This window comes from Schistocerca piceifrons, chromosome 6, assembly GCF_021461385.2.
Source record: "Schistocerca piceifrons isolate TAMUIC-IGC-003096 chromosome 6, iqSchPice1.1, whole genome shotgun sequence".
NCBI classification, from domain to species: domain Eukaryota; kingdom Metazoa; phylum Arthropoda; class Insecta; order Orthoptera; family Acrididae; genus Schistocerca; species Schistocerca piceifrons.
The window spans coordinates 179848095-179870055 of NC_060143.1; positions in this window are offsets into that span (position 1 = coordinate 179848095).

Consider the following 21961-nt stretch of genomic DNA (forward strand, 5'->3'; position numbering starts at 1 on the left):
TCTCATTTTTTACCTTTGTTGTACAATCATTGTAGAAAAATCTGACATTTTCTCACGAACCTTGATGACACGCCTTTATGAGCCAGGCTTTTCCAAAGCTTCGTTAGTGCAATTGCGTCATCAATGTCTTTGAGGTGTAGAAGTATAAGACAGATGGTAAGCCCCCTTGCCATGCCTTTCTCAGTTGAGTTTTTGAGGATAAATATTCCATCAGAGCAGGAGCGACCATATCGGAACCCATATTGCTCTTCAAATTCAGTTATTTCTTCTATTTTCTTTTTAGGGTACGACCGTAGATTCCCGCCATGGATGAAATTATGATAACCTGCATTATCTCTCGTATTTTCCTCTTAAATGATGACTTAATCGTGGCCTTCTTCAACTCCTTTGGAGCTTCGTCGCCTCTAAGGCATTTGTCGAAACTCACTGCCAATGTCACAAAAAGTTTCGACGGTGCCCCTTTCATTAAAACTTCGAAAATTAGTCATCGATCCGTTGCCTTTCCGTTTTTCATGGCGTAAGTTGTACATTGGACTTCCTTAAAAGCTATAGGCGGGATGTTATCATTATTCGGGATATTATCATTATTCAAGTAGGAATCGTGAAACATCTGTAGCTGCTGTTCTGATGCTACTTTATTACATAGCAACCAGTTTCGGTGACACAATACACTGTCGTTAGGCCTATATGCGTACACACCAATGATCGCAAAATTTATTTGTGTCTAATACAAATGATTAACTTTTCATGTCGTTTACTGTTCAAATATTTTTCTGTTACTTCATGGATCGGTACTGTTGAGGTATCCTTTATGCAGAACTAAGAATTGCCTTTTGGAGCACAGCATAGCATGGTAGTGGAACATGTCATATGGGAAAACCGGAATAGAATAGCAGCATTTGAGATGTGGTGCTACTGAAGAATGTTCAAGATCAGGTGGATTGATGAGGCAAGGAAAGATGAGGTTCTCTGGAGATAATGTACGGTAAACACTAACAAGCGGAAGGGAGTGGATGATAGGACACCTGTTAAGACATCACGGAATAACATTTGGGGCACTAGAGCGAGCTATAGAGGTTACAAACTGCAGAGGAGGCCAGAGATTGAAAAACATCCAGCAGTACGTTGCAAGTGCTACTCTAAGGTGACGAGTTTGGTACAGGAGAGATATTCGTGGCTGGCAGTGTCAAACTAGTCAAAAAACTAATGGTTCAAATATAATGTCATAGCTCCTTTTAGATGTTTGCAGCTCACATTATCGGCTTCTCCACTGTTAGCATGACTGAGAAAAGAGGGAACGCCATATAATTGTGAAAGTGTCATCACGCGTGGGCTACCGATCGCTTAGGCGTCTCTGTGTAGTGTCGTTCTTTGCATCTCATATCAGTCGGTTAACTTGCGTATTACAAGTTAATACGCTAGGAACGCTAGGAAATATAACCAGATAATTTCGAACGACTACACTACAGGAGACTCGGACTCTCAGTGGGATGATATGTATACTGTCTGTTTCATTGTTTCGTATCATCTATTTTGTGTCTTCTGTGACCAAAGCATCGGATTATTATTACAGATAGGCCGGCCAGAGTGGCCGAGAGGTTCTAGGTGCTACAGTCTGGAACTGCGCGACCGCTACGGGAGCAGGTTCGAGTCCTGCCTCGGGCATGGATGTGTGTGATGTCCTTAGGTTAGTTATGTTCAAGTAGTTCTAAGTTCTAGGGTACTGATGACCTCATAAGTTAAGTCCCATAGTGGTCAGAGCCATTTGAACCATTTATTACAGATAAAATTTCCCAGATGGTGAACAAGGTATTAATTATGCCTTTGATTCATCATCGTCCACAAGGAGTTTAGCGAGCATTGCCGAAGAAAAAACAGTCGTAACTTCTCATGTAAGCCATGAAACGCTCAATTAACTTTAGACTCGAGAAAGTTATTGCAGCTGCAAGCGAATGAGTTCTTATGGTGACAGAATTTACTTGTAGCCAAAGTGAAATAGCAAGACACTAGCAAAGTTAGAAAACCGATTGAAGTCTTACACATTTTTTTTATTAAATGAACTTCTTTCTGAGCCACTTACATAATTAAATTTTACACATCAGTAAGACTGCAAATTGTTCAGAGAATTACAGTAATAACAGGTTTAGACATCACGCCTAGAACTAGTGGGAGTAGCTACTTGCATAAGGTGATGGAATAATTACACTTAGCGGCACCAAGAGACCACCAAGCAATGACATACATAAGGCTCGCCAGCCACCAGCACAAGGTCTAGGATTTACAACCATGATTATTAAGTTATCTGGAAGACTTGAAAGAAATGTTACCACAGGCTAAGAACAAATGAACATACACAGTTTAAAATAAACCCGTCCATATTTTCACAAATAAACAAAATTTAACTACTTTAGCACCTATCGCTAACGGCAGCGACCAGTGTCTTACACAATTAGGTAATTATTTAACCACTGTGACAACGTGAGTCACCAAACTTCCCCTTGTTCAGCACACTTCGATTACTTCACAAGTAACAAGACAAATTTTATCGGAGTCCAGATAACTGCACCGAACTCGTTCCCGAACTCTCTCCTGTTCTTTTTTTCTTTTTTAAGAAAAGAAAGAAGCTCATTTTGGCAGACAACGAGAGTGCAGTATCCCTGTTAGGTTTTGCAGATAAGAATAACAATTTCGCAAGGAAATTTATCACAGCTGACCATTTAACAAACGAAGTCTGCGAAACAAGGGGACGAAACAAGTCTGATCCACAGGCTGTTCACGATCCAGGTGACAACTCACCATCGCACTACCGTATCACAACAACCATGGCCTCTCCCAAGGCGTGCAGTAGAAGCCCCAGGCCAGCGAACCCTGTCGCCGCGAATCGCTTCAAAACACCACGGCAGTACAGGCGTGCTCCATTCGTTCGCCACTTGAGTTCGTATGAAGTGTACAACTACTACTAGGAGTGCAACAAAGCTCACCGCGTCTCAACGAACACCATCCATCCTTCTTTTTGTCTCCCGTTCGCTCACCAAGTGAGCAATTCTGAGCATTTTCTCCCGTCCATTATACCCTCTGGTCACAATCAAATATCTGACCACTATCGATATTTGAGGCGAAGAGGATATTCGCGGATAGGAAAATAGAACTGCTACGTGACACCTAAGTTTAATATCTTTAATCAGAAGTATTATGTTTCTTATATCAAAAGTAGGTTTTGTCGCTAGTGGTCACTGTAAGTTCGCACCATATGAATACACTGCCCTCTTAATAGTATTTGGCTCATCCCAATAACTCAGCGTAGTTCACTTGTATTTCAGTTCATAGCAATTACCGCTAGATGGCATGAAAGTCGGAACATAAATATTTAAATAAACATTAAATAAAGGTTTCCTGATCATATTTTGTTATACACTGCCAGACAAAAAATGTAAAGCACCCAGACGAGGAGGACGTAACGAAAAAGAACTTGAAAGTATGAGAAGTTACTACGGTAATTACAAATACAAATAAAATTTACAAAGAGTTTTGGAGTGTGAGTCCACTTATCGGGATGACATTGCACCCGCAACCCCGACCCCTCTTGCTTCGAAGCAAGCACTAATACTTTTGGGAACTGTGTCATAAAATCTTGATGTCCTCTCCTGAGGCAAGATGCTCCACAAATAGTGTAAATGGCCCTTGATACTCTGGTACTGGCATTGCGACGGAGTTGACGTCCGAGATAGATCCACACATCCATTTGCATTGGGGAAAGATGGGGATCTTTCTCCCCATGGCTGTGTCTCGACACAACACAGACTTTTCATGGAGACGCGTGTCACGTGTAGACGAGCACAGCTCTGTTGACAAATGCCAGTGCGACAAGAGGAGGTAGGACATCCGTGGCGAACCGTTGCCAACTCTAAATCAGTGGAAGGATGATACCTCCTTACAAGTCATCGACGATGGCAATCCAAGGCAGTGCAGAACTGCGATTCGTTGCTGAAAATCATGCGACGCCAGTAATCGGCAGTCCATGCTTCCCTTTCAGGGAACCACTCAGGACGGAGCCGTTTGTGACATGCAGTAACGGCAGCATACGCATGGGACAGTAATTCCCTAGTTCCGCTGCTGCATGTCTGCGACCAACGGTGCGGTTTAGTTGCAGAAGCTCCTGTGTTTTTTATCGGATGGCAGGTGATTAATGTAAAGAGATTACGGTGTGCCTGGTGCGCAATACGCCGATCCTCCTTTATGGTGGTCGAACGCGGGCGACAAAAACTTTGACGTCAAGTATTCTACCTTCACATTCCCATTCAGACCTACATCGAAACAGTCACACAAGGTCGCCCCATAAACCCGGATATGGCATGATACGAATAGCGGGTGAATGAAGACCCACAATAGTGCCTTTTTGACGCTGTCTCATTTGCTGATAGTTTCTCATAACAGTACGTGTCATCCACATGTCCTTCACTGTGATAACTCACATCTGGCGCTGTTCACGTTCCTTATATCCCCTACCAGGATTGTAAAGACACCGAACACGAACAATGCTAATTCACTCTGGCGGCTGTTATGTAACGATAGATAAAAAAGTTTCCGTTTCAGGTGTATGTACAACGTAACACTAATCTAAAGCGCCTATATAAGCACCTACATGTAGGCAATAGATTAGTGTGACATTAGTATCTCTTCCATGTGAGCGTAGTAAATCGGGAAATGTGACCCACGGCGACGTTAACACAAGGGTCAAAACAGGACCAACGTACTGTAATTCTGTTTTTCGGCACCGAAGGACTGTAAGTAGGCTGTTTAGGTTTTCTTATTGGTAACGCCACGTAGCGCTCTGTGTGAGAATCGCTGGCTGTGCTGTGTGCAGTCTGTGTCTAGTTTGCATTGTTGTCTGCCATTGTAGTGTTGGGCAGCGGCAGCTGGATGTGAACAGCGCGTAGCGTTGCGCAGTTGGAGGTGAGCCGCCAGCAGTGGTGGATGTAGGGAGAGAGATGGCGGAGGTTTGTAATTTGTCATGAACTGATATATATATGATGATATTTAGGTAAATACATTGTTTGTTCTCTATTAATATCTTTCATTTGCTAACTATCCCTATCAGTTGTTAGTGCCTTCCATAGTTTGAATCTTTTATTTAGCTGGCAGTAGTGGCGCTTGCTGTATTGCAGTAGTTCGAGTAACCAAGATTTTTGTGAGGTATTAATTTGTGAAACATATAAGGTTAATGTTAGTCAGGGCCATTCTTTTGTAGGGATTTTTGAAAGTCAGATTGCGTTGCGCTAAAAAATATTGTATGTCAGTGTAAGCACAGTCATGTATAAATTGTTCAAAGGGGACGTTTCAGGACGAACACCAGTAGGCATACATCGGAGAATGAGGAATTTGTATGGGTCAGCACATTTTTGGAACTCCATCGTTGTGGAATGATGCGCCAAGGTGTGTTTCTGCTGCATGATAACGTACGTTCCCATGTCTCTAATGTCGTAATGCAGAAGTAAGGCCAACTCAATTGGGAAACACCCGAGCACCCGCCCTATAGTCCTCATCTCTCTCTATGCGATTATCACGCCTTCGGTCCCTTAGAAAAGACCCTGAAAGGTCGTCGAATCCTGTGGGACGAGGTTGTGCAGCAGACAGCGGCGGACCTCTTCACACAGCAGGAGACGCTGATTTTCCAAACAGGTATCTCATCAACTTGGTGCAACTTGCCTCAAGGCTCACGGTGCTTGAGCCTGATTGGCACACCATTTCTGGATCTACGACCTTCGAAGGAATCGCCCCGTATGCCTATCACAAAGAATTGCAATTCCTATAATTTACCTACCAGCCGATTGTTTGTATGTGTACAAAATTATATTGACATCCGACCTTGTCTTCTGGATCCTCCACGTTTTCTGTTAAGCAGTGTAAGTATAATAAGCGTGGTCAAATTTCATTACGTAATCACTTCATTTTACCGGGATCTTTAGTTCATGCGAATACCTGCATAGCACTTGCTTATGTTTCAGGATTTAGCCAAGAACTTCACCATTCGTTACGAGACCGGATAACGACTTGCACCACATGCAGAAACTCAGAAAAGTAGTGAACGCAAGACTAAAGGCGCATCGGCATAATCAGTAGCTAGCTAAACTGTTGGTTGTATTCATTGAACGAGAGCACTCTTTCAAACCATCAAACTAAAAACATTTGGGAAAGAAGTCACACAAAATGGGACAGAATTGGGGTTCTTTCACACTAGCAGAACAAGAGCGACAAGTTCCCGTTATTTCAAATTGCAGTGTTAAAACTTCCATTTACGACTTTCCTCAATTTTACCTTGGTAATTATGATAACAAATGTTTTATGTTACTTCCTGGCACACTCAAAATGTGCATTGGATAGTGACTCTAATCAGGAGCACTGCTTTCGGTGGGAAATGCTCTTGCCAGAGCACTTATCTGGGCACCATTAAAGACCAGCATGAGAGATCCACTTGCGCCAGTACGTCTCACCTAGTTTCAAACATCGCAAAAGTTAACCAACATACCTGGTACACAGGATTGAAGTAGGAAAAGGTAATACAAAGGTCTTTGAGTTTGCATCAGTTTGACTGGCCTAGGAAGACAATGAGATCTTATTAGATTAAACACACGTTATTACTTTAGGGGGTAATATGTTTCTAAATAGTTGGATTTCATGTAGGTAATAAAGATAATTACAGCAAGCTACGGATGTCTGTTTATCACAATGTAGATGTTGATGCAGAATGGTTAATAAATAATCGTATTACCATTAGTGTATTAACCACAAAATTTTCACTAGTAGATATTGCCAAAAATCGAGGTGTTGGTAGTGCTAATATAGAACATTTTCACAGTGGTTGTAGTTTGTTTGTTATTCTAGTAGAAATAGCATAACCTGTTGTGTTGTACCGGCACCGGTAGGTATAAAGATAACAGCAAAATTAGTCAAAATAGTTTTAAATAACGAAAAATTATGGCTCTTGTTCTGTCAAAGTAAAAGAACACCTGTGCTCTCTCGTTTTATTCGATGTTTAAAGAAACTACGAACTGAGTTGGAAACGTGAGATTATTTAGGTTTATTTAATGATTAGTTACAAGGGAAATCTCACCGTTAGCACCACATTATTAGATGAAGATATTGTCTCCTTCTGTCTCATCGTGCAGCAGTCTGTGTTTGTCTTTGTGTTACGAGTAAGGCAAAAGCATTTCACTGTCAGATAAATACTTGTTATTGGAGTAGTCTGTATTATCTTGTGCGTAAATATTCTTGTTTGTCATATATATGTGTTTTGTCAATACTAAGTTGTGAGTGTCAACATCAAGAGTGAATATGCCCACATCCTAGAACCGATTATGATATTTAATGAAGTGTTTGTGTGGTATGGTGAAAACTCTATCACGATATGTGATTGCTCCCAATATGGACCTAATATACAAGCTGTAGAGGACGTGGAAGAGATTTGTGCCATGGCTAATATTATTTGACTCGTCCTTGACCCAATGTTTAAAATTTTAAAACAACTTTAACTTTTAACCGTTAGGCAATCCTAAATGGAAATTCGTCAAAATGAGATGGTCAATCGTCAAGTCAGTTTACTCACTAAAGACGACATATCGAATGTACCCACAAAAGAGGTTATAACTTCAACTTAAACCGATTTATCGAGTTTACGTACGAAAAAGAGTATAACTGCGATTTCCCAGCAACATAACTACCTGGCCACGAAAGTAACTGGATTTTTTTTTAGTCATCAATCTTTTGAATGGTTTGATGCAACCCGCCACGAATTCCTCTACTGTGCCAACCTCTTTATCTGAGAGTAGCACTTGCAACCTACATCCTCAATTATCAGCTAGATGTATTTGAATCTCTGTCTTGCTCTACAGTTTTTGCCCTCTAAAGTTCCCTCTAGTACCATGGAAGTCATTCCGTTATGTCTCCACAGATGTCCTGTCATCCAGTCCTACCTCCTTGTCAGTGTTTTAAAGTTATTCCTTTCCTCTCCGATTCTGCGCCAGTGTCTCCTAATTCCTTACATCATCATCCCACTAATTTTCAAAATTCGTCTGTGGCAGCTCAATGCTTCGATTGTCTTCTGTTCCGGTTTTCCCACAGTCCATATTTCACTATCATACAACGCTGTCCTCCAAACGGTCAATGGCAGAAATTTCTTCCTCAAAGTAAGACTTTTGTTTGATACTGGTGCACTTGTCTTCGCCATGAATGCACTTATTCCCTGTTTTAGTCTGCTTTTGATGTCCTCCTTGCTCCAGTCCGTCATTGGTTTTTTGCTGCCTAGGTAGCAGAATTACTTAACTTCGTCTACATCGTGACCATCAATTCTGATATTAGTTTTCTCGCTGTTCTCACTTCTGCTATTTCTCGTTACCATCGTCTTTCTTCGTTTTACTCTCAATCTATATTCTCCGCTCATTAGGCAGTTCATTCCATTCAGCAGATAATATAATTCTTCTTCACTTTCACTCAGGATAGCAATGTCATCGTCGAGTCGTATGATTGATATCCTTTTAACGTGAATTTTAATTCCACTCACGAACCTTTCTTTTATTAGCACCAATACTTCTTTGATGTACAGACCTAACAGAAGTGGGAAAGATTGCATCCCCATCTTACGCCCTTTTTATTCTGAGAACTTCCTTCTTGATCGTCCACTCTTATTATTCCCTCTTGGCTCTTGTATACATTATACATTTACCCGTCTGTCCCTATAGCATTTTACAGTTTCGAACATCTAGCACCATTTTACAGTGCCAAACGCTTTTTCCAGTACGACAAATCCAATGAATGTGTCTTGATATTTCTTTAGGTTTGCTTCCATTGTCAACAGCGACGTCAGAACTGCCTCTCAGATGCCTTTACCTTTTCTAAAGCAAATTAATCGTTAACTAACACATCCTCAAAAGTCTTTTCCATTCTTCTGTATATTATTCTTGTCAGCAACGTGGATGCATTCTTGCTCTTGACAACTCTTGTAATCATCGGAATTGTGTGGATGATATTTTTCCGAAACTCAGATGGTATGTCGCCAAACTGATAAATTCTAAATCCGATTGTAACCTGCCCACAAAAAATATATATAATTTTAAATATTATTTGGTTAATGATTCTAATTTTAGTGTAACCTCAGAACAAAAACTGGTTCCCATTTAATGTACCCACACAGTTCTTTTCTCATTTAACATAAGCACGAAACAGAAAAATTCCTAAACCTCGTAATAAAAAATAAATTCAGTAACTTGGTAAAATTTGGACGACAGCAGTTCAGCGACATCACCCTGTAAGATCATTCTGAATAAAAAGCAAAAATTCTCACCTAGATAAAGTCGGCAATTATCTGCTCTTACAATAGCTCTTTTTCGGCACAGCTCTGTGCAATGCTGGCCTATACATTTGTTATTTATGAAAGGAAGCAAATGATTTTTCTTTTGCAACAATCGGAATGATCATGCATTGAAAAAAAATTATAAATTCTTTAAATTGAAATGAATGCTTGTTATTATTAGGACATTTTTAAAAGATATACATGGGAGTTTACATAATATTACTAGATATACACGAGGCTGCTTTTTTTACCTTATACAATAATACTCATGCTCTGGCATCGCTGCACTGCAACCGGCCCTGCCAACATGATACACCAGACCAGACCAGAGCAGACACACACACACACTCTGGCAACAACTTACTGCTACTGATACACAGTTCGTACAGTCAACACTGCTCTCTGGTCGGCGATTCTCTTATACCTTGCATATCGCAGCAGCGCATGAGCAATACATCGAAATTACATCTGCTCGGATCTCTTACCTGTATTACATCTGCTCAGACCTCTTCCATAACCCTCCACTGGGGGGGGCGGGGCAAAAATTTGGCAGCGATGGTGAGTCAATTGGACTTTCCATGAGCAACAAATTTTTCTTAATTAACTAAGTTTAGTTACAGAGTATATATATATATATATATATATATATATATATATATATATAAGTGCAGAACATGAAATGAAATAGAGTGCACATGCACTGAGTACAGAACATATCAAGATATCACAAAACGTATACGCAATGAGTGCAAATCATATTAACAAATGACATAAAGTGCATATGCACTGTAGTACAGAACATACCTAGCAATGACAAAATGTATACGCAATGAGTACAAAACATATTAACAAATGACATAAAGTGAATACGCACTGTAGTATTTTTTTTACCATTTTACTAGAACTAGGATAGGAAAGGGAAGGATTGCATCATGGTTGTAGCAGAGTAGGTTCCACGTAGCTGCACTGAAAGTCCATATCTTTCTACAGAAGCACAACACCAACTGAGACAATCTGAAGTGCTCTGCCCTGAAGTATTAATCAGTGTAGCCAAGACACTGAAATGTCGTATGACTATTCAATGTTATCATTTTGGTAGTACATTAGGTACACCAAACAGTGGAACCATAATAACATCTCCATTGTTCAAGGTAGTGGACACCATGATGTGTCAACACCACACTCTTTCACCAACGTAGAATTAGTGCAGAAACCAAATATAGTGCTCCATGATCATAAGGATAGACAGGACAAACGTATATTGCAGTAATTTCTGGTAATTAGGTCAGAAGTTTAAGGACATTAAGTCTTACGCTAGTCATAATTGAGAATTACACTAGTCTATCAAACGATTTGAGTAATTGGTGGCACGCATTGCCTAGTTATTAAATATTTCTGTACTATGTATGGAGTATTACAGAATATTATTCATAAGTCATCTGATGACAGTAAATATTGGCACTCATCGGCCAGTTACAAACCATTTTTATACATTATTTAAAAGTGATCATTCAATGCAAGGGTTAATTAATGGCATACCATTTACATAATTCATCTAGTTATAGTAATCATTGGCACTCTTTGGCCAGTTACAAACCATCAGAAGTCATCCTTCAAAACAGGAGCTAATGAGTGTAGCATCTAGCTACTGGTATTCATATATAATAGCATCTAGGTGACATAATACAAAATTACAATAAGAAACAGTGGCATTCATTGGCCACTTACTAAACATATAGCAAGTATTGTATAGTACAAAACATTTTTCATCATTCAAGAGACATACGACATATTTAAAATAATTATTGGCACTCATTGGCCAGTTACAAAGTATTCCTATATTTTTATAAAACCTTATTCAGTATTATTCAGAAGTTATCATTCAAAATGAGAGTTAATTTTTGGCATAGTACTTATAGAGTATAACAAAAATATTATTTACAGAAATTATTGGCATAGTATTTATACATTATTACAAAACATCATTCAGTATTACTTAGAACTCATCATTCAAGTGACATAGGAACTATTGAAAATGTAACACATTGTAACTATTATTCAAGGTCTATTTTTTTGTGCTAGCAATGCATTGCATTGGGATCGATAATTAATTGCTGGCACATGAAAATATTTGCTTCTGACTTATTGCTGCAAATGAGGATAGGTAACGTCATTCGTCATGAGTCAGCTGTAGCAAGGTTATGAAACAAGTAGAGTATATGTGATCACATTCATGAATGACACACAGAAATGGGTAAAAAAATGCAAGTACTTGAACAGGTTTAATGACTAACTGCTTATAGCACATTAATTTCATGAATAGCTTCTCCTGGAAAAAATACAAAATGGATTATTAAGCTGAAAGAAGAAACACATATTATGCTGAAAAGTAGTGAACCTCGAATTAACAGGTAATGAAATGTGTACTCAGTATATATGTACTCTATCTGTCCTTTCCAAAACCTTCAGTCATTATACCATGCGACATAAGACATACTGTCAAAACGAACTGCAACAAATACTTAAATAACTACATAGCATTTCTTCACTAACAGTAAATATATAAACTTCATCATTATCCTCACCTGCAAAGAAAAACTTAAAAGTGGTGCGTTTAGTGGCCATATAAAATTTATCGCTATCATCACCTGTAAACAAAAACTTCGTTATTCATATCACCATAACTTCATTATTATCATCACCTGCAAAGAAAAACTTCATTATTCATATTACCATATTCTTCATCACTATTCATCATCATTCATTATCATCTGCAAAAAGACACTTCATTATTCATTATTCACATTACCATTTACTTCATACAACTATTCATAGTATAGAGTTCCTTATTTCTAGCATATTTCATCACTAAAACTAAGATGTGTAGTTCTGTCTGACAGCCTGCATCAATCGCCTCGTATTCTGAAAGAGAAATAATTAGTTAAGACTGCTATCATACGATGTGTATAGTATATTCATGTTAATGTATGTTAATTCTGATCCATGTACTCTTCGTGACGAGGTATTGCATCTTCTCTCGTTCATTCCGAAGGTGAAATTCCCATTTCATAGTAATCCACTGTGGTTTGTTTCATTTATTTCATTTACACGTTATTGCTTTCTGAAAATGATGAACAATAATTAATGTCTGAAAGAGAAATAATTAGTTAAGACTGCTATCATACGATGTGTATAGTATATTCATGTTAATGTATGTTAATTCTGATCCATGTACTCTTCGTGACGAGGTATTGCATCTTCTCTCGTTCATTCCGAAGGTGAAATTCCCATTTCATAGTAATCCACTGTGGTTTGTTTCATTTATTTCATTTACACGTTATTGCTTTCTGAAAATGATGAACAATAATTAATGTCTTGCGTTTAAATCATATGCCCATTAAATAAAAACTAGTTTCTAGTGATATAATTAAGCATACAGCATAGCATGACAGAAAACGTAATATGTCAAAAACATAGACAGTGAGCAAGTGCAAAAATGTACACAGAGTATCATAATGTAGTAGCAAAAAAACTGTAAAATAGTCACGATGTTGAGATATCATAAGGCAAAAATGTCAAAGTCAACTGGTGTTTCTTATATCTTAAAGATTTCATAGTGCATGCAAACAAACAGGGAAAGAATCATACATACATGAAAAATGGAAAATGTGCACAGTCTGAAATATAATGATAAGAAATGACTTTCCTTGTGTTCATCTTGTATGTTGTGTGGTTCGTAGAGGCGAGTGTTGAAGACTTTAATGGAGAAAGAAATTGATAAAATTAATATGTCACTAGATAGAATTGCATAATTGTTCATAAAATATATAAGTTTATCAGGAAAATGTGCACGGGCTTATGTGTAATGACAAGAAAAGCGACCTGCTAACCTTACCTTACCGGGCACTTGCCAAGAAAAAATATAATAATCATCAGTAAGTAATCACATAGATATAATTGCATCATTGGTCATATAAAAATCATGAAAAGGCATTACAGTGTGATAAATCATAAAATATGTTCATTCAATAAAGGGTTTAATATTGGAGACATGGTGATTGCCTTTACTTTTTCTGATTCTCAGAGTTTCCACATGTACTACATTGGGGTGAGGAATGCTGCGAGCTCTGTATGAACCTGCATATAGAAGCTCAAATTTACTACATCTATTCTTTCCTCTGTTAGATAAATAGTGTGTACGTACTAATATCTTCTGCCCAATGTGAAAGTCACGGCGTGTACAAACCTGTTTTTGCTGTCTTCTCCAGCGCTCTGCGGCACGTTTGATGTTGTTCAGCGCAATGTTAATTATTTCATGGTGCCGTAGTCGACGAGATGTAGGAATAGATACAAGTTCTTTAATTTTGTTGGGTGGTTCAACATTTTTCAGTATAACAGTCGGAGATAGCAGAGTAGATTCATTTGGTATGGAATTAATTGCATCCTTGAATGAGAGTATCTGTGTGTCCCAATCAATATGTCTTTTATGGCAGTATATTCTACACAGTTTACCAATTTCTTTCATTAATCGTTCACAAGGGTTCGAAGAAGCTTGATACTTGGATATATAGATCGGAGAAATGTTTCTTGTTCGTAACATACGTGTCCATATAGCAGATCGAAATTGTGGTCCATTGTCGGAAATTATTTTCAATACATGCCCTACATGAAATAAAAAATGTTTTACAAATGCTTTCGAAACAGATTTAGCAGTAGATTTGCGTAACGGAGTGAAGGTAATAAATTTTGAAGTGAGTTCAACAGCGACAAAGATGTAGCAAAAACCTCTATTAGTTCTGGGAATCGGACGAAAAATGTCTACAGCGGCCTTGTGTCTCAATTTAACAGGTACAATGGGATGTAACGGAGGAATATGTGAAGTCGTGTCTGGATTAGCTTTCTGGCAGAGTTTACATGACGCTAAAACTCGTCGAACACGTTTCTCCATGTTGATAACATAACAGTTCTGTCTCAGTATTAGAAAACATTTTTTGGCTCCATAATGTGCGTAACTTAAATGGGTATACCAAATTAATTTGTTAACAAACTCGTCAGGAATGCATAGCAACCAGTTGTTGCTGTCAGGGTGAGAGCGGCGAAGCAGAATATTATTGCGTACAGTGTAATGGTTTCTAATGGTAACATTATTCCTGTCTTGCCAAAGGTGTTTCATTTCTTTCCATACGTTATCTTTACTCTGCTATTGTGCTATGTCTCGTAATGACGACGAAATGAAATTTTCAAATGCAACTTGTTGAATGTACATGACGCTGAAATTTCCTTTGGAGAAGTTGGTTGTGATGTCTTGCTGACTGTTGCTGAGAGAACGGGATAGTGCGTCTGCTACAATATTTTGTGTACCGGGAATGTGAACAGTTGTAAAATTAAATTCCTGTAAATAAAGTTTCCATCTGCTTAATCTGTCGTGTGCAAATTTAGCGGAAAGTAAAAACTGTATAGCTCTATGATCTGTGTAAACGGTAGTGTGTCTTCCATAAAGAAAATGCCTAAATCTCGTAAATGCCCATACAACACATAATGTTTCAAGTTCTGTAACAGGATAATTGGGTTCAGCAGGTGACAGAATGCGACTCGCAAAGGCGATGTTTTTAATTACTGTAGTACCATCTTCTTCAATGTCCTGAAAAATGTATAAGCCTAAAGCGGTGTTAGAACTGTCGGTAACAATGGAAAAATTTCTATTAAGATCTGGATGTGATAAAAGTAGTGCGCTCAACAAAGCTTCTTTCAGATTCTCAAATTCAGAATGTGCCTGGCCATCCCAGGACCAAATAGTGTTTTTACTCGTCAATTGACATAATCTAGGGGTGTCTAAAGCAGAGTAATGAATAAATTTACGAAAAAAGTCAATTAAACCCAAAAAAAACCTGCGTAGTTGTTTCTTCGTCGTAGGAACAGTAATGTCACGTAAAGCTTGAAGTTTTTCCGGGTCAGGCGCAATGCCTTCTGCTGAAATTACATGTCCAAGAAATTGTATGAAAGTTTTGCCAAAGTGCGATTTGCTAAGATTAACTGTGAGTCCTTGTGCACGATAAGTTCGTAACAGTTGTTCAAGAATCAGATTGCGTTCAGACCAGTTAGCTTCTGCAATAAGAATGTCATCTACATACGTTGTGATTCTGTCTTTAAGTTCTGTCGGAAGTAGGCTATTCGAACCGCGAATAAATGCTGCTGAAGAAATAGTTAAACCGAACGGTAATTTACAAAATTGGTAACAGTCACCAAAACAGAGAAAAGCCGTGTACTGTCTTCAGTTCGGATAGAGCTGAATTTGCCAAAATCCCGATTTCAAATCTAATGTGGAATAAATAGCAGTACCATGAAATTTCTGTAGAGGTTCTTCTAGTGTCTGTGGGCGATCTGTTTTATTAATAATAATGTCGTTCATGTGACGCGAATCAAGTACGAGGCGAAGTGAACCATCCTGTTTCTTAACAATATGGAGTGGTTCTATGTACGGACTAACTGCCGGTTCAATAATTCCTTGGTCAAGCATAGCTTGCAATTCTTTCTTAACTTGTTCTCTGTGAATATACGGAATGGGATGATGTTTGGCTTTAAATGTGTCGTGCTGTTTAACTTGAAAATCATACAAAAAACCGGACATAGTACCAGGGACGTTGTCAAAAATTGGAGCCTGCTGTAAAAGAATTTTGCGCAGTTGCGTGCGTTCGTCGTCTGTATTTGCACTCTGCTCTGTTTAACTTTATCAGAAATCATTTGCATAACGTCATAGTCGGCTTCGTCTGGAGTATTATAGTTGTGTACGTACGTATCTGTGAACAATGTGGAATGACAGTCTATGTTACGTGATGCGGAAATGACCTCTGTACGATTAATTGTTTGTTCTTCTTTTGATAAAGAGTGCTGAAATTCTAATGCCAGTTGTACATTTTCATCCTTTAACATTGAATAGGAATTTTGAAAGTCAATAATTGCGTCGTGTTGTACCAGAAAATTCGTACCTAAAATAACGTCTGTTGTCAATAACGGAACAATCCAAAAATTTGAGTGAAATGTATGACCTGCAAATACAAAATGATAAATGTGTCTAAATTTTACATCTACTCCTTTACCAGATACTGCTCCTTTTACTTTAGTTTTGCCTAATGGTAACGTAGGATAGGTATTCTCTTTGTTACATTCGTTGAAAGATTCCTCATTTATAACTGACATAGGTGATCCAGAATCTATTACTGCCGAAAATTTGGATGATCCAATCTTTACTTCAATGACAGGGTGGAAAATGGTTTTTTGAATAACTGGTCTTTCCTGCAAGAGAGTGTCTCGGATGTCGTCAAAAGTAATAACACTTTCGTGAACAAGGTTCTGCGTGTCAAAAGTATTGCTTGCGTTACTGGAAAATGCAACCTGTACTGTATCTAGTCAAATTCTATCTGACGTGCTATCATTTGCAGGAGGATGCTATGGCATTTCCACTATTTGTACTGTTCTGTTATTTCTTCCTGACGTATTACGTTCGGGATGATATCTACTGTCTGGTTCATTGATGATAATATGTTGTTACGGATGATTTTGCTGCTGATAAGACCGACTGTTATTAAACGTACGCTGAAATTTGTGACCATTATTTTTACGTCTGTCATGATAGTCATTGCTATATGGCGCGTTGCGATAGGAACTGAAATGATGTGTTTTCTGTACGTACTGGTTTCCTTGTTGCGGTGCGTTACTCTTTGGTGGAGCCGATGCTATACGTGCAGGCGGCGAAACATTAAAGCTTGGTTGACCTTGCGGACTACATTGTTGGTTAGGTATGCTAACCGGTTGGTTTTGATGCTGTTGTTGAGAAAAACCTCTATTGTTACCAAAATGCGGTTCCTGTTGCTAATAATTTTGACGATACTGATAATTAAAATTTTGTCTGTTATTAAAATTCTGGTGGTTGTCGTTCCTGAAGTGTCTATTAGCTTTGCTATTGAAATAGCGTGGCTGATCGTAATTGCTGTATCCTAGTTGACATTGGTTATTATGTGAAAAATTTTTGTTTAGAAAGGAATAATCTGATTGCTGAACTTCCAAAAGCTGTAACAGATCTCTGAATGCCGAAATATTTTCTTTCTGCTGACCTGTTAAAAGTGATACTCTTAATGATCGTGTTAATTTAGAAATACATAATTGAACAAGTGCAGAATCACTGAATGGTTCACTTAAGTACTGGTTTTGTTGGACCATGTGTTCAAAAAATTGTGTGACAGTGGAAAAATTAGAATTCTCATTATTCGCTAAACTAATCAATTGATCCTTGATTCCGTGTTGTTTCGTCTTCGACCAATACGCTGACAGAAAAGCATTCTGAAATTCTTCTACCGAGTAGCATTGTCTCGCGATCGGTCTCATACGAGTTGCCGGTTCGCCTTCCAAAGAACTGCAAATAAATTCAAGTTTGTGTGTTACAGGCCAAGTCGGTGGAAAAGCAAAGCTAAATTGTATCCAATCCAAGGGGTGAATCTGTGTTCTGTCATTTTTAAATACTTTACATTTTCTCACGGATAGAAAGTGCTTGTAATCAAAATTATCGTCTGTGTATGTCTGGACAGCTTCAGGATTCTATGAGAATCTATTTGTCTGTGACTGTTCTGAATGTAACTCACGTACTCTTTGTAAATTACCTAAATTATACTGGCTGTGTAAGTCTGACAAATGTTCGCAAAGTGGCGTATGCTGTGATGTGTTAAAGGCTGAAATATTTTTCATCTCCGTCACTTCGTGCTCTAAAGATGACAATTTTCTACGTAATGTATTATTGGACGAAACTATCTCACTGATCGTCTGCTGTAAATTTTGGAATTCGGGTGTTTGATTAAACGAAACTGGTGACGTATCGTCTGATTTGGTGTCATTAATACTTTCGATAACATCAATGCGACTGGCCAATTCATCATATTTTTCAGTCAGTATTTTTACCTGTTCATCGTTTTTAGTATCGCAAGCATTAATTTGTTCTAGTATTTTACGTGTGGTTTTGTTTAATTTCTTAACGTCCGCTTTGATGGCATCGGGATCCTGTATTAGTTATAATTGTTCAAGTCTGTCGATCACTGTCTGAAAGTCTACTGTATGTGTGTCTGTTTTTGTTTTAAGGTCAGAGATTTCATCATGTAATTCGGTGTTAAACTGTTTGATAGCATTAATTTCGTATGATACTGTAGCAATATTGTCGTCTACGTATGTTTTTGCTTTCGTAAACAATGTACGCTTATCTTCCTGTCTCTGTGCAGTAATTGTTTCCATGACTTGTCGCTTTACTTTATTCTGTTCCTGTATAAATTTACGGTAACGCGTTTCACTGTTTTGTAGGTGTTGATTATAACGTTCGTCAATTTGGCTGTTCTGTTGGTCAAATTTCGCGTCCACTTTCGCATCCAGCGTTCGTGAAAGTTCTGCTGACGTTAATTTAAACTCGTCGCGTAACTGTGTTGCGTTTTCAGAGCATTGTTTAGCGACTGCACTAATTTCATCTCTTAGTAGTTTAGTTGTGGCTGCATGTGTATTATTTAATTCTTGTGCCACAGATCTAATTTCTTCGCTACTGTTCCTAGCACAAGCCTCAATTTCTTCATGTAATTGTTCTTTAGTATTATGACATATCACGACAACGGCTGTAATCTGTTCAATAAGCTGTTTGAAATTGTTGTCTTGTTTTTCATTAAGTTGTTTGTTCGATTCGTTAAGTTGTTCTTTGATATTTTCTCTAAGTTGTTTGTTCTGGTTGTCGTATTTTTCATTGAGTTGTATCAATAATGCCATAACGTGATCCATCCCAAAACTAGCTGCTGTATTTTCTGTGCCGTGTGATGGTGTATCTGTATGTGTCACGTTTTGTATAACCATTTGGTCATTCTGTGATTCACAAAAAGGTTTGCCCATCGGATGTGCACTGTTGGCCACTACATCAGAATCAAACAAATCTAATGTACTTTGAGTACATTGTTCACCTACGTTAGAAACAATTATTTGCTCACAATTCAAATTTTGCAAACCGGGTGTGACAAACTGAGCAGCGTTCATTGTAACAGAATGTGCCGCGTCATCAATTGTTACATTTACTCTGGACAAAATAGCATTTGTTCGCTCATCATTAGCATTAAAATCATTACTAGTGATCGGTATGCACTGATTGTCTGTAAATGGAGGATTATCCCCATTACACTGAGTGTCGCAAGTATTATCGGTCAAATTAATCGAGTTGGCAATCTCTCTCATTGTACATCGCGATGTGCTATTAAGAGTTTTTCGCGGCATTTTTTCACAAATCAAAATTAAGCACAAATGAAACAAAGACAAAGCAAAATGAAACAAACACAATTACAACAAAGAGCAATAAATTGCCGATGATCTGAGAAAGAAAGAGTGACAAATTAGTAAATGCGTTGCGCCAGATGCAAACTGCATTTAAGTAAATAAGAGCAGATATATGACTACTTCTCAGAAATTCACAAAGAAATACGATCCTGGCAGGGTCGCCAAGTGTAACCTCCCCACAAAAAATTTATATAATTTTAAATATTATTTGGTTAATGATTCTAATTTTAGTGTAACCTCAGAACAAAACTGGTTCCCATTTAATGTACCCACAAAACTCTTTTCTCATTTAATATGAGCTCGAAACAGAAAAATTCCTAAACCTCGTAATAAAAAATAAATTCAGTAACCTGGTAAAATTTGGACGACAGCAGTGCTGCGTCATGGCCCTGTAAGATCATTCTGAATAAAAAGCAAAAATTCTCACCTCGATAAAGTCGGCAACTACCTGCTCTTACAATAGCTCTTTTCCGGCACAGCTCTGTGCGATGCTGGCCTATACATTTGTTATTTATGAAAGGAAGCAAATAATTTTTCTTTTGCAACAATCGGATTGATCATGCATTGAAAAAAATATTAAATTCTTTAAACTGAAACGAATGCTTGTTATTATTAGGACATTTTTAAAAGATATACATGGGAGTTTACATAATATTACTAGATATGCGCGAGGCTGCTTTTTTTTTACCTTATACAATGTGACACGCGTTCGAAGTAGCCTGAGACGATATGTACCTGGAGAGGGCCTCTCTAGGGTGGATAATCAAAGACGTAGATCAGGCAAATGTAAGAGACGTGACAATGAAACAAATGTGGATATGTAGGAAATATGTCAACTGATAGACGAAAGATAGGACATTCAAAATTATGTAGGAGTAGAATAAAACAAAAGAGTGCAAGTCATTTAGAAATGAAATCAAAATGACTGAATGAGAACCTTATTTATGTTACGGAAGTTACATTTTATCGCTTCTTAGACCAATTTAGCTGGTAGTTAATATTCAAGGGTGCAAATTTAAGACGACATGCTGGAAAGTAGTGCCTTAGAATTTTCTGTGTGAAATCTGAAAACTTATGGAATAAAACAAACGTCACTGACATTCTACTTTTTTATTCTTCATGTATATACATTTTCAGCCCTCTGTAGCTAGAGGGCTCGAACTGTAGCTTGTAACGTAACCACACTGCTGTATAAAATTAAAACAACAAACCACATGAAACATCCCGTTAGAAAAATTAATGAATTACTGTGCTGATAAACCCCTTACGTTATTTACTTTTCAAACAGCTGAGCAAAACTGATCGTACTCAGACATAACTCTCTTTACTTATTCTGATCAACACTAAACTGACACACAATTTTCTTAGTGCAACGCAATCTGACTTCTAATAATCCCTACAAAAGAATGGCCCTGACTAACAATAACCTATACCTTTCATGAATCTCTTACCTCACAAAAATCTTCGTTACTCGAACTACTGCAATGCAGCGAGCGCCACTACTGGCAGCTAAATAAAAGATTCTAACTACTGAAGGCACTAACTACTGATAGGCATAGTTAGCAAATGAAAGATTTTGATAGAGAACAAACACTGTATTTACCTTAATAGTGTTCAAAAGTCATAATACATTTATTAGTTCATGACATGAAGTCTTCCAAATTTACTCTCTCGGATGGGCACACGTCAAGATCATGCACTCTCAAAACTCCGCCATCTCACTCCCCACATCCACCACTCCTGGCGGCTCACGTCCAACTGCGCAACGCTACGTGCTGTTAACAGCCAACTGCCCAACACTACAATGGCGAATATTACAACAATGCTAACCAGCCACAGACTGCACACAGCACAGCCAGTGATTTTCATACAGTGCGCTACGCGTCGGTGGCGTTACCAATATAAGAACCTAAACAGCCTACTTACATAGCCCCCATGCTCCCCACAAAAAATTTTACAAATTGTTTTGGGCACTGGACTATTCATATTTGTTAAAATTTTTTCGTAAATACAATAACAAAGATATCAAATGCACACACTTATTGATACAATGTTGGTCAAAAGCTAAAATTTTCTCATAGTCCATAAAGACAGTCCTGATCATATATCACAGTATTAATTACAATTTAATGCACAAAGTCTGAGCATTAAAAGAAAATGCACATGGAAGTAGTGGATTTCCATGCAGTCTTGAAGAAGTAGTGTTGTCCTTCCAACAGAAAGACAGTGCTGTCTCAAGACATGCAGATAGGTAATGGACCACAACAG